Source organism: Sinocyclocheilus grahami, unplaced genomic scaffold (assembly GCF_001515645.1).
Source record: "Sinocyclocheilus grahami isolate Dianchi unplaced genomic scaffold, SAMN03320097.WGS_v1.1 scaffold647.1, whole genome shotgun sequence".
Lineage (NCBI taxonomy): Eukaryota > Metazoa > Chordata > Actinopteri > Cypriniformes > Cyprinidae > Sinocyclocheilus > Sinocyclocheilus grahami.
In genome coordinates, this window is record NW_015505826.1 from 507022 (window position 1) to 521147 (window position 14126).

Sequence of the window (14126 nt, forward strand, 5' to 3'; positions counted from 1 at the left end):
GAGTGTGTGTGTGTGTGTGTGTGTGTGAGAGAGTGTGTGTGTGTGTGTGTGTGTGTGTGTGTGTGATTTTTGCTATACTGTATATATTCCGCAAAGCAATGATTTATAGTTTTAGTGTGTGTTTTTGTCATTTTTAGTATGTTTTTTAATATATCTATGTCGTTTTTATACATTTTTATTTCAGTTTTAGTTATTTCAGTACCTCAAGTGAAAATGAGAAATGTTTTTATTTCAGCTAATATTAAGTAACAATATCGTTTATTTATTTATGCATTTGTTTATTTATTTATGCATTTATTTATTTACGGCCTATACATGTGGCACATGACTTTGCTACCTGTATGTTCAAAATCAGTCACTTGTGAGATTTTATTTTGATTTGAATGCTATCTATTAAGGGCACTCACTAGGGTTTGGAACACAGTTCATATGTACTGTACACACCAAAACTATGCGTGGAAACCGTTTAGGACCGTTTCTCGAACTCTAATTTAACTAATTTACCACCTATTGGTCACAAGTTCAACACACACACACACATATTTATTTACGGCCTATACATGTGGCACATGACTTTGCTACCTGTATGTTCAAAATCAGTCACTTGTGAGATTTTATTTTGATTTGAATGCTATCTATTAAGGGCACTCACTAGGGTTTGGAACACAGTTCATATGTACTGTACACACCAAAACTATGCGTGGAAACCGTTTAGGACCGTTTCTCGAACTCTAATTTAACTAATTTACCACCTATTGGTCACAAGTTCAACACACACACACCCACACACATACACACATGCAAACAGAAAGCCCTGTGTACTGTGTACTAGAGCTCGCAGAAAAAAGACGCACCCGGGAAGAAAAGACGAAAAATGTGCATTCGTGCCGCGAGAGAAGCGGGCGATGTGGCGCGCGGGGGAAAAGGTATCAGCCCTTGTCAATTTCAGGTATTTACACTTTAGTGGTTCTGGCTGTTTTGTCCTAAGGTGGCACCTTTAGTGCGGCAGATGTGTGAGAGAGTGGCATCCCGAGTCGCGCCCCAGGGCCTGCTGGGTAATTCGGTGATGTCAGGGAAGGGTTGAGGAGAGCCGAGCTGACAGACTCTAAGACCAGAGGGCACAACTTCCACTCAGCTGGATCAGAGGCCTGCAAATCGCTTATGAATAGTCATTAGAGTTTCATTACCTTCTCCTCCCTCTCTCTCTCTCTCTCTCTCACTGCCTTTTGTCATCGTCACAAGGTGCAGCATTTAATTGCCAATTGATTTCTTTCTTTCTTTCGCCGCTCTCCAATATGACAACATGTCACACGGTTAAACAGTGGCGGTGCTCCCGAGGGGATCGGATCGAGTCTCGGAGCATTCGCACAACTGCAAACGCTTGGACTTCTTCAAATCGCATCTATAATTAATACCAAAGAAAATCACAAACTGTAATATGAGCTAATGCGGGGAGTAACTACAGAAGCAATGTTACCAACTCAACTACATTATTCAGCAGCCTGACAGTCGTTATCCAGCAGTCAGTTACGTTTTACAGAGCCAGGTCATGCATCACATAACCAAACCCTACCTCATTCGCTTTATGTACTGTGATTTTTTTTTTGTTTTTGTATAACAACACATTGATTGTGGATTAAATGTATAAAAAAACAATGAAATATCAGATTTGCTACCTTGAGATCAGTACAAGTGTTTTCTGGTACCTGATATTGATCAAATCAAATGATCAATATTTATTTTTCTTAGTATCTGTGGTTATAAATACAGTGCATGAACAGAAAAGTCACATGACTGAACTGCACTTGCTAAAACTGCTTTGGTGAATCTGGTTCATTTTAGTGAATCAGTTCATTTGGACACCGAAATGAATCTGATTCGTTTGAGTCTCTGCTTGACATTGTATATCTATAAATAGCATCCAAATATTTAGTTGAATGCTGTTGTTGGTGTAGTTATTTAAATTAGGGTGTTATTAATTTTCCGTTTTAAAATGTGTGCAAATTAATAGCCAATATGTTTACGTCATCTCATAGTTTACTTATTGAATATTTAGTTACCCGTGTTTTGTTAGCAGCTTTTATTCTGACCGAATCGTAGTTTCGAAGTACTCAACAACAACAAAAAAAATAAATAAATAAATATATATATATATATATATACTGTATATATATTATTATTATTATTTTTTGTTGTATTTGTATTTTTTATTTTGTTGCATTTTTGTCATTTTTATATAATTATTTTTATTAAAAAATGTAAAATATTTCAATATAGTTCTTAATTTGCATTTTAGTTTTAGCTTTAGTTATTTTAGTATATCAACATCAAACTTAAGGAAAATGAGAAATGTTGCTTTGGCAACTAGCTGAAATACAATAATGTTAATATGTTTAATATTTTGAGTTTTTATTTTTGTACTTTGCATTTTAATGTTAAAGTTTGTATGGTGTTTTTGTAATTTTTTTTTTTACAAAATGTATTTAAAAACATTTCTATATAGTTCTTAATTTGTATTTCAGTTGATTTATTTTAGTATATTAAGTTAAACTAAATTAAAATGAGAAATGCTGTTTTGGAAACTAGATGAAATAAAATAAGGTTAAGATTATTTATCTGTATTTTATTTATTTTTTTATTTTAATGGTTTAGGATAAGGTTTAGTTAACTATAATGACCCTGCTGGCGATCATATAGGCATTGCTATGTGTGCTCAGACATTTAAAGCAACAAACACGCCTGTTTTGCGGATCACGGCCCGGTATCTGTCAGCTGCATGCGTGTAGCGTGTTAGACGCGGGACTGACCGCTCCCATCAGCCTCCAGTAAAGCCATCAAAAGGGGCCCCGCTCTGACAGGTGAGCCGACGGCCCTCCAATCCCCCCGCGTCTAGCGCTTCTCCTCTAAAACCTCCATCTCTCTGCTCCGCGTCTGACACGCTTCACGTTCAACTTCAACAAGCAGGCCAGAACAAAAAAACAGAACAAAGACAAGTGGAAAGAGAAAATGTGATTTGTGTGTCATGTTCTCGGTTGTATCTTGTTTCCGTTCAGTGATTTTAGACCTCTTTTTTTTGTCTCCCTACAATTCTTTCCGTCTGCGATGAATACCGGCGTGTTTGCCATTGTGTCGACATATCTGAACGCTCGTGATTATCAGGCAGGTACACGCGCTCTCCGGCGCTCTGCGTGAGTGAATGGTGTCAGGCCAGCTTAATAAAACACGATCCGTCCTGTATTTACTAAACAATTTCTCCGGTCGCTGCGGTTCGAGGGAGCGTGCATTGTTGCCGGGATACGTGAAGCGGCGGCGCTCTCCTTTGGCTCGAAGCGCGGGTTGATTACTGACTCACGCCTTTAATATGCCGCATAATGAGCAAATCTCAGAAATGCAGGAGCGCTATTCGAAACCAACAATGTGAGCCAGTAATGTGAGTGTGTGTGTGTGTGTGTGTGTGTGTGTGTAATAATGAGAGTTGTGCTGGGTAATGTTCACTCTATTGTAGCAGAGCAAACACAGCATCGCATTTAACTGCTCAGACGTGTTTCGAAGAATTGCAGCATAGCCCCTCTCTCTCTCTCTCTCTTTCTCGTGATTGGCAGCTCTAGAGGTTGCCAGCGCTGTTTCTTCAAACCTTTTTCAGTGTAGCAGGTGCGCCGTCCTGGTTAACAAGCGATAATTACACATTCTCTGCCTCCCAGACACAGATCAGGTCACTGGCACAATTACAGGCCTTGTTTTAGAACGGCTGACAGAGAGAAGCGTTACTGTCTCTATCTGTGAAGCTCAGCGCTGATTACTGCAATGAAACTTATGCTTTAAATGCGACAAAATATACTAAACAGACTGCTGAAATTGTGTTACAGGGTCCTGAAATCACTAATGAAAAGTTTGCTCATGATACGTCACGTATTTGTGTGTCATCAAGTGTATTTATTTAAAGGGATAGTTCACCCAAAAATGCAAATTAGCCGATGAATTACTCACCCTCAAGGCATCCTAGGTGTATATGACTTCCTTCTTTCAGATGAATCCCGTCGGAGTTATATAAAAAATTGTCTTTGATTTCCCAAGCTGTTTAATGGCAGTCAGCCGGTGTTGCAGTGCATCAGTCCAAAATAAGTGAAATAAATCACATCCATCCATAATAAAAAGTGCCTTTTTATTAAGGAAGTCATATACGCCTGGATGGCTTGAGGGTGAGTAAATAATGGTCTAATTTAAATTTTTTTGGTGAACTGTCCTTTTAAATTATCATCTGTCAAATGATCCAAATTAGGGATGCACCGATACCGATACTGGTATCGATATCGGGCCCGATACTGAGCTCCTGTACTCGTACTCGTTAAAATGCCCCGATACCAAACGCTGATACCACACAGCACGTGATAAGTGCCATATTCAGACAAAGAAACACCGACAACAGAATTGAGTTATTAGAGATTAAAGATGTCTAAGAAGTATATGTATGCAGTGAATATAAAACATTCAGTATTAATGAAAGTATAGCTAATTTGCGCCAGCTGGTAAGCAAAGCACGCTGAGTGGATTGAGCGCGGCTGATACCACACAGCACGTGATAAGTGCCATATTCAGACAAAGAAACACCGACAACAGAATTGAGTTATTAGAGATTAAAGATGTCTAAGAAGTATATGTATGCAGTGAATATAAAACATTCAGTATTAATGAAAGTATAGCTAATTTGCGCCAGCTGGTAAGCAAAGCACGCTGAGTGGATTGAGCGCGCGGTGGCGCAGATGCGCGAGCTTGTCGAGTGAATATCCCTTTCTCACAGACATCACTGGAAGGTTTGTAGTTCGGTCGGATATGTCAAAAAGAAGTAAGTAAAACAATGCACAAGTTACTTAATGGTAGGGAGGGAGAGAGAGAGCGAGAGAGCGCACTTCTGTTGTGTGATCTTTATTGATGTTCGCTCACTTAGCATTTGGATTAAAACAACATCGTAAATATAAGACCATTTATAGGGGCATTCACTATAATGATCATTTATTTTCAACCTTAGGCATTCACGACTTTCTACCGAAAGTGAATCTAGCAGCCTGTGTGAAATGAGCTAGGCTGTACTACTTGTCCCTAATGAAGTTAACATTATACATACCCTTTTGGTTTCTGTACCCAATATTTTAAAAATGTACAAATGCAATGAAAATATTGGAATATTGGTACGGTATCGGCAAGTATGTGACGTCACCGAACGTTCTAAATCCCATATGTGGGACCGTACTCCCAGGGGCACGGAAATAAAAATCCCATATGTGGGACCGTACAGCTCAACAGGTTAAGTAATCAGTGAAATAGGTGTGTGCAATGCTAAATACACATGGATTTTCCTAATAACTAGTATGCTAGTTGGTGCTAAAGAAGATATGCCCAATTAGTCTGGTAACTTTGTATTTCCCAAAACTATCTTAGTCTTCTCAAAAATGGAGCCCTACTGATTACATATAGCAGTAAAAGGACCAGTTAAAAAGGGTTACTAGTCTGAATCAGTCTAACCAACCCTTGACATTGCGAGTACGAATCACTCGCATATGCGACTAAATCTTCACTCTGGGCAACTAAATGATGTCTAATATTAGCCAATGGCTAATACATTTTTAGATTTTACTTGCCAGTGTGTGAGTTGGAGGCTAAGTATAAGTTTAGCTCAGATATTTCACTTGCCGAACGCTCACTCCATCAAGCGATCTGTGCTATTTTTCAGTTAATCTGAATGGATGCGCAGCCCACCTGTGTTTGTGTATTCGGCGTACCGTAAACTCTAGTGTGAATGTGCACGACTCGTCGTCACTTTCTCGCACACGTGCAAAGTGAGAGCGAGCGAGAGAGTCTTACATAACATGCAGAATTGACGCGCTACATGTAAACGATATTCTTTGTTGTATTTTCCTGTCAAAATAACGCAGTTCCTTTGGTATTCTTTAGCTTTTAAGAACTGCCGGATTCTCCAGTAGGGGGCGGAACTAATGTGCAAACGACAATCTCATTGGTTGGCGCTCACCTATCATCATCCCCGTTTTGATTTCAGCAAATCAGTTCGAGCGAACGCACACAACCTGATTAATATTCATGAATCCAGCAACTTGTTAATCCTTGGTGCGTTTTATATTGTTCTTATTAGTAGAATTCATATAATAATAATAATAATAATAATAATTATTATTATTATTATTATTATTATATGAATTCTACTAATAAGAACAATATAAAACGCACCAAGGATTAACAAGTTGCTGGATTCATGAATATTAATCAGGTTGTGTGCGTTCGCTCGAACTGATTTGCTGAAATCAAAACGGGGATGATGATAGGTGAGCGCCAACCAATGAGATTGTCGTTTGCACATTAGTTCCGCCCCCTACTGGAGAATCCGGCAGTTCTTAAAAGCTAAAGAATACCAAAGGAACTGCGTTATTTTGACAGGAAAATACAACAAAGAATATCGTTTACATGTAGCGCGTCAATTCTGCATGTTATGTAAGACTCTCTCGATCAAAGTTATCTAGCATTATCAAGCTGAATTTGTTCTGACTCCGTTTAACTCTGAGTTTCTGTCATATTTTATTACCATTTTCTAAACAACAGCGAATAAACTTTGATAATGTGAGAAATGTTGAATAAATGTTGGTTTGACTATCTATTTGATAAATGAAGTTAACCAACTAACATTATACATACCCTTTTGGTTTCTGTACCCAATATTTAAAAAATGTACAAATGCAATGAAAATATTGGTATCGGTACTCAGTATCGGCAAGTACCAAAATAAAAGTATCGGTATCGGGCGAGTACTGAAAAAAGTGATATCAGTGCATCCCTAATCCAAATAATGCTTGAGGTTTTGTTACTGATGAGAGATAAAGCCAATTAACATGAACTCCAAATGAACTTTATTTACTTACTGAAAATGCATTTTATTAACTTGTAGGATTACGCTAACATATACTCTACCGTTTAAAAGTTTGGGGTCAGTAGGATTTATACTTGTATTAATCAAGGCTGCAATAAATTGATCAAAAGTGGCAGTAAAGACATTTATAATGTTACAAAATATTTCTATTTCAAATAAATGCTGTTCTTTTGAACTTTCTGTTCATCTGTGAATCCTGAAAAATAAAATGTATCACGGTTTCCATAAAAATATTGTGCAGCACGACTGTTTTCAACATTGATAATAATCAGAAATGTTTCTCGAGCAGCAGATCAGCATATTATACTGATTTCTGAAGATCATGTGACACTGAAGACTGGAGGAATGATGCTGAAAATACAGCTGCGCATCACAGAAATACATTACAGTTTAACAGAGATTCACATAGAAAACAGCTGTTTGAAATTTAAATAATATTTCACAATTTTACTATTTTTGATCAAATAAATGCAGCTTTGGTGAACAGAAGAGACTTCTTTGAAAAAAAACATTAGAAAAATCTTTCCGACCACAAACTTTTTAACAGTAGTGTCAATTTTCTCAAAGCAACAAACAGCCATAAAACTCGAATTTTGCTCTTATTAGAGTGATATTCTCACACTCATCTGTCAGTTTGGAGCGAGCCTAACACCCTGCGCTCGATGCACTTTGTTTAAGTATATCTGCTCATTTCTGAGGCTAATCTCTTCAGCGCAGTTTTTTACGAGCTGTTAATATTGATTGGTGGGTAATACGGAGCAGAATGCAATCACAATAACAGGTTTCATTAGTGTGTGTGTGTGTGTGTGTGTGTGTGTGTGAGAGCGTGAGTGTGATCTGTGTAATGCTGAGACACACCTTGAAGAATAATGAGCACTTATTTTAATGACCATCACAATTACCAAGGTCACTGTACACGCGACAGCTGCTGAGAGAGAGACGGGTTTGCACTTACAGTCCTCTTCTCTGGTTTTATTTCTGTCTTTCATGGGTTTTCTGAAGCATGCGGCTCTCTGTCACTCATTCAGAGTGTCTTGTAACCCGCCGTCCGATGCGGTCTCAAACTCGCGCTCAGAAACAGTGCATGCTTCAGAGAGCGTGTCTTTACTAGCACACGTAAACCTCTTCTTGAGTCCTTCAATCTGAGCTCAACTATCTAAAAAAAATGCACCACTCACTCACTTGACTTTAGACTGACGGCTCCTGATGCATGGCGAACATTTACTGTAGTAAAAAAAAAAAATTTAAATAAAAAAAAGAATAATAAATTAGATGTTTCTCTTAAAACTGTTGCCAAAAGTCTCCAATCAGAAGTCAGAGATGTCAATATAAACTCAAACATTTCTGACCTGAGCTGCTCTCCACATTCATTTTATAGCTTTATACTCTTGGATGAACTGAAAAAAAAAAGGTACACATTTTCCAGCACACATATCTAAACGTTCCTAAATCAAAATACATTTATTTAAGAAGCAAAGTGACCAAAAATGTATCCAAATTAAGTGAGTTGATGCTAAAAACAAGAAAAAAAAATTCTGACCCCACTGGCAAATTTTTGTTCTCTTAAGCAAAAATTCGCTTAATTTTGATATATTTTCAGAAAACAACACAATATATTTTGCTTGTATCTAGATTTAAGAATTTAGATATTTGTACTGGAAATCAAGTCAAAAATACACTTAAAAAAAAAAGTATTTTAAATGTTATATTATGTAATTATTCATTTAATTTAATTTAATTATTTTTTTGCAGTGCAACTTTAAAATGATCGCAACAAAACACAAAGTTTAAAAAAAGTGTCTTCTTTGTGTTAGCTCGATATTTTGAGTTTCAATTAATTAAAAATTGTGTGGATTAAGCTAAACCAACAGATATATATATATATATATATATTTATTTACAGTGACTCGTTTTAGTCTATTTCATTATTCTTGAGGAATTTTAGGAGAAACTTCTGAGATAAAGTTGATATGTCAATAAAACATATCCAGGAACTCCATGGCTCTTTCCATTAAGAAGGAGCAACACCCGAGCAATACCAACCTCCTGAATGTTGATTCATGTGTGCAAACATGAGTCTGATTGATTAACTCATAGAAACAGCAGCACAAAACATACATTCTAAAACACACACACACACACACACACACACTATGCAAGAAAGTTAGACAAACATTCTGCACGCATGTGTGACGCATTCCAGTGCACCGCTGTTGTCAGTTGTACTTAAATTAGATATGAGTTTATCTAATTGTCTGAATGTCATCTGGGCCGACCCACAGCAAATCCCCATCCGTCTAACCCACATTCCCAGCAGTCCAGAGTAATTCCCGGCGACACACAGCGACGGGCCGCTCCATCCGACTGCTGCTCTCCAGATCATAATGCAGTGTGTCAGCGCGGGCCGCTGCTTAAAAAGAATCAATTACGTTTTAAAAAGGTGTTCCAGAGCCTCTCCATATTACTATAACTGAGAGAGTCAGACACAGAGCTTCTCCAGGGACGACAGACTGTGTGTGTCTACGCTTGCACCGCAGCCTTAAAGGGGCAGTTACCTCAAAAATGAAATCGCTCACTCGCACTCTTGTTGTTGCAAACCCATAAGACAAAAGGAAAGGTTTAGCAGAATGTTAAACCGAAACTTTATGGTGTTTTTCTTGTCATTTTTTAGTGTAAAAGTATCTGTTCACGTTCATGCCCACTGTACTGAAACAAAAAGGAAAATTTGTGATTTTTTTACTGTAAAAATACTGTAGCAATTTTACACACTGAACGTATTCGATTAATTGTAAAAACCTGAAATGGTTCATTAACTTACTGTTAATATAGCAGATTACTAAAATCTGATTTTTACTTATACTGACAACCACCTTAAAACAGCTGATAAATAGAAAGCCATATGTCGAATCACAATTCATCAAATAGCTTTTCCATAAAACGCAAACACTAATATAGAAGGTGCACGCACAGTGTCTCTAATAAAAAAAAACACCATCGTGGTAACATACATGACACTGAAACAATGCAATAAACACTGATTTAACAACATAAGGTGTAAAATAAAAAAACTAATTTGCATAACTGATAAGAAAAAATTAAGAAGAAACATAGTTATTTCAATGAAAAAACATCAACTGTGAGATTTCGGAATGTCAATTTATGCTTTTCACTGTAAATTATGATATGACTTCATTTTCACTTCCAAACTCTACATTTAACAATATTTTAATGCAAAATTACATGAGATTTCTATCTATTACAGTTTTTCAATGTATACAGTACAGGCTTTTTCACACCAAGAATGATAACTGTGACAACGATTAAAAATCATTATTAAAATTTAGTTTGAATCACTTTTAGATTGATTTTTTTTTCCAGCTGATGAACGATAAAGACCAAGCCAATCAGAATCCATCCTTCTTTAAAGAGTTCAAGTATTTAAGGCAGAAGACAACAAAACTGCATTGCACATTTTGAATAAACACAATTATTGTACATTGTTGCGGACACTAATATAGGTATAATTGTGTTTATAGGTGTCGTTTTTGGTGTGAACGGGACTTAAGAGAACTTTAACCATTAATCAATTTAATCAATTAACAGGTTTTTATTGTAGCATTTGTACAGTCTTTAAACGTCCAAATTAGGATGATTTTTATATGGAAAAGAGCAGCGTGAACATTCTGCTAAGCATCTCCTATTTTCTTTCACAGAAGAGAGAAAGCCTACGGGTCTGGAACAACATAAGGATGAGTAAAGGATATCAGCAGTTTTGTTTTTCAGCAAACTGTTTCTTTAATCTGTCATCTAGTTACAACCCATCTCTGGTTTCACCTGCGTGTGTGTGTGTGTGTGTGTGTGTGTGTGAGAGAGAGAGAGTGTGTGTGTGAGTGAGAGAGTGTGTGTGTGTGTGTGTGTGAGTGTGTGTGTGTGTTGTGTGTGTGTGTGTAGCCAGCAGCGCTGCTCTGTTTTGCCGTGGGGTAGAGATGAACCCGAGGCTGTTGCCCTTGCCCTGTCAGAGCCCCTTTAGCATGAGCGATCTCTTTTCAAAGGCCGGTCTGACGCGCCGCAGAGACGTGCGAGACTCAAACGGAGTGAAGTGGAAACTAATCGTCTGTTTCTTTCCCACCTCGACAGATGAGAGACGAAGCGCAGCAGCTGTTAGATTTCAATCAGGTGAGACGTCGCAGGAAAAACTGCATCTCTTTGAAGAGCTCTAGAGAGCAATAAGTGCATAAAAGCTTGTATGTGTGTGCTTTAGTAAAGCTCACCGGAGGTTTGACATGAAAGGCTTACGAGGAAAATTTCCACCTGCATTTGCACTGTAACATTCATATCGCAGGGAACGACTTTTTATGTGATACTTTTGAGTCTTTTGGTGATGTTAAATATATATCTTGATACATAAGTGAACCTGTTTCATTACTTAAACATTTCCCTTTATATACACCAGTATAATCATACAAAATAATAAACATATTATTTATGCAAATATTTTCAATTATTTATTAATTTATTTTTAACATGAAAATGCCACATGGAGACTCCTGGGAACAGTTTTGCATGGCGGAAACTATTCAAACTGCATTTTTTTTTAATGCAAAACACTATTGAAACATATGTATTTCCACTCTCTTCACATATATTCACAGTGTTGCTTACATTTATATAAATTCAAAATGAGTTATAATAATTATAACAAATTACTTATGCACATATATTTTAAAGAAACTTAAAGAATACATGAAAGTGCCGCATGGAGACTCCTGTGAACCTTCCTGCATGACACAAACGTATCACTGAATCAGTTCACTAAAAAGCCTGGTCCGAACCGATTCAAACTGAATTCAAATGAATCTAATGACATTTTTGCAACTGAAGTTTAAATGCAAAAACTATTAATACATCTGTATTTTTGCTCTTGTTCATTATACCCACAGTGTTGCTTAAATTTATATCGCCAGCATATTAAATGACAACTATAGTGTAAATATTCACTATGTCATCCAGCACTAGTGCATATCAGACACACACACACACACACACACACACACACAGCCTCTTTCTATTTCAACTATACAGCTACACATAAACAGAAAAGGAGACCATAACTCTTATTTATGTCATTCAATTTGCCCACACAACTCAAAAATTCATTTTCGTGATCAATTACAAAGGCTTCAGGCTTCAGGAATCCATTTTCCGTGACACACAGCAGATCTCCGCACGCATCCTTTCCGCTCGACTCCACCGGGAATATCTACACTCATTTCTACACATCTTTTCTTTTCTGTTTGTTTGTTGGGATGTGTGATTGTGTTGCAGGCGCGCCACCTATTTAGTGGCTTTTTAAAAACCTTTAAGGCAAAAGAGAGCGAAAGAGAAAATCAGACGAGCGTTGCGCTCCAGGTGATATGCATTTGTTCAAACTAAATAAATTTTTTTTGACACCCCAGTTGTCAGGAGCGATTGTGGGGAAAATAAAGAAAGAAAAAAACTGATGATGTTTCGAAGGAAAGCGCAAGATTTTCAAATAGCAGACGATTTCAGCACGTGTATATTTAGATTTTTCCGCACCCTTTCTCCCATAATGCAGAAGGTTTTTTCCAATCATTACACCGCTTTGGAGGGAGAGACGGCGGCCTGAGCTCTTCTTTGCTCATGGACACGAAAATTCATTTCAATATATTTACCTCTATGAATATTTTTTTCTCTTTCAGTGGGAAATAATAAAGAGGAAATTCGGCCTGCCCAACGGTGGAAGCTCCACAGACGCATTAGAAAGGGAAATTGCACTCAGCAGGATGAAAAATCATTGTTACCCCAGGTGAAAAATATTGTTGCTTTGCTTAAAAGTGCATGCAAGGCAAGCCGCATTATTAGAATGTTTAAATATTAATTCTTCCAGCGGGTAGTAAAGATGATCGAGACACTGTGTCAACTACTTTATTTTTCTTGCAGGGGCCACAGGAGCGCTCTCTTTCTCTCTCTTTCTCTCTCTTACTCTTAGGTTTTCTCTCTCGGCAAACAAACAAACAACGGTTTCATTACTGCAGATTTGGGCAGCGCTTTAGACTTTAAGAGTAAAAGCTTCTGGGATCCGCAGATTTCATCACTTTATGGCTGTTTGCGTGCAGATGAAAAGGAATAATTTAAAGACTCCAGTTTGTTCTTGCGAGGTAGATTTAAGTGATGCTAAGAGCCAGGATGTTTCAAATCATATCATCACCGCTTCATCTTCTGCACCTCGCTAAAAACCTCTGTGTGTGTGTGTGTGTGTGCGTGCGTGTGTGTGCGTGTGTGTGTTTGTGTGTGTGTGTGTGTGTGTTTGTGTTTGTGTGTGTTCAAGAATCCTCGAGCCACATCTGAAGAAACGCTAAAGCAAATTACAATTGATCCCACATGTCAGTCCATACAGGTAACAGTCAATAATCTGGGATCGCAAGAGCAGCGACAATCCGTGTCGAGTAATTAAAAAGAACTGTCTGTCTCTCTCCCAGGTGTTCAGATGTGCCTCTCGAGGGCTGTTCACCCCTCATCGCTACAAACGGAGCACAAATTGAGCAGGATTCTCAAACAAAGCTGCCTTATTTCTGAGGATCTCTTCTGGCTTTCAGGTAAAGTTGGTCGCGTTCCCAAAGAGCGGAGCGATCCGAGACTTCGCAGAGAAAAGAGTCTCTCTCTCCTGTCAGGATCCGCCACCTGAGACGGATTTCACTCGATTCGCTCATTCGCGCTGCGCAGACGGAGTGTAAAGGCACTTTAAAAGCTCATCGGGTGAGTGCTGCACTTGTAGGAAATACCTTATTCATGACGGAACAGCCCGAGTCGAGGTAATGACTCAAATCAAGGTGGCCTCACAAATGTTTAAATCTACAAGGACGACGAGAGCATGAATAATGCAGAATAATTTGCATCTAAATTTTTTAAGTGTTCTTTATTCAAAAACTAAAACGCGGCTTCAATTAAACTTTGATGGGTGGAAGCTGAGATGCCGTCGCATGCAGGAGCCCGAAACCCTCTTATTTGCGGAAATTATTTAGAGGAGCGATAAAAGAGGATGAGCGGGACTTCCAATAAATAGTAATTAAGTGCGAGGTATTCGACACGGCCCAATACGGACATGTACGGATAAAAACACAACTATGTGTGTGTGTGTGTGTGTGTGTGTGTGTGTGTGTGTGTGTGTGTG

The 14126-nt window shown here is 37.9% G+C and overlaps 1 protein-coding gene and 1 long non-coding RNA gene across 3 annotated transcripts in view; one reads left to right on the forward strand and one right to left on the reverse strand.

The window, feature by feature from the left end:
- The window catches only part of zeb2b (zinc finger E-box binding homeobox 2b), a 78548-nt gene that overhangs the window by 42324 nt on the left and 22098 nt on the right, over positions 1-14126 (reverse strand). The window lies entirely within an intron of this gene.
- Positions 12953-13757, forward strand: LOC107558526 (uncharacterized). The gene is made up of 3 exons (XR_001605491.1): positions 12953-13113; positions 13284-13352; positions 13435-13757. It is a non-coding gene; the product is annotated as an uncharacterized lncRNA (long non-coding RNA).